This window comes from Penaeus monodon, chromosome 23, assembly GCF_015228065.2.
Source record: "Penaeus monodon isolate SGIC_2016 chromosome 23, NSTDA_Pmon_1, whole genome shotgun sequence".
Lineage (NCBI taxonomy): Eukaryota > Metazoa > Arthropoda > Malacostraca > Decapoda > Penaeidae > Penaeus > Penaeus monodon.
Genome location: NC_051408.1, coordinates 16,861,161 through 16,861,554, shown reverse-complemented (window position 1 = coordinate 16,861,554; position 394 = coordinate 16,861,161). Strand labels below are relative to the sequence as shown.

At 44.2% G+C, this 394-nt stretch overlaps 1 protein-coding gene across 1 annotated transcript in view; it reads right to left on the bottom strand.

Annotated features, from left to right (window-relative positions):
* The window catches only part of LOC119588154, a gene marked incomplete at its 5' end in the record, with an annotated part of 10,125 nt that overhangs the window by 2,456 nt on the left and 7,275 nt on the right, over window positions 1-394 (bottom strand).

Genomic DNA, 394 nt, shown 5'->3' with positions numbered 1-394 from the left:
AAAGAATCACTCCCACCCGACTATAGAACCCTTGAAGAATTATCCGAAACTTTCCAGTACAATAACCAAGAATAACACTCTTCACCACCCTCCCAATCTCGCTTAACTTACCCATTCCTTCTACATTCCAAAGTGACTAACCACATACATTCCTGCTAATTTTCCGCCTAATCCACACCACCCCACCCTCTCCTCGATCTGCAACCAACCCACATCCCTCCAATTATCCCTCTACCTCCTCCCTAGATAGAAACGTGATCCTTTTTTGTCACAAGTGTCACACTCCCCGGATCCTTCCTCTCCTTATGAACCCCGGATTCTTTTTTTACTCCTATTTCCCCCGATAACCCATTTCTTCTACCCTTTTATAAAAAACCCGACTGATTGGTTCATA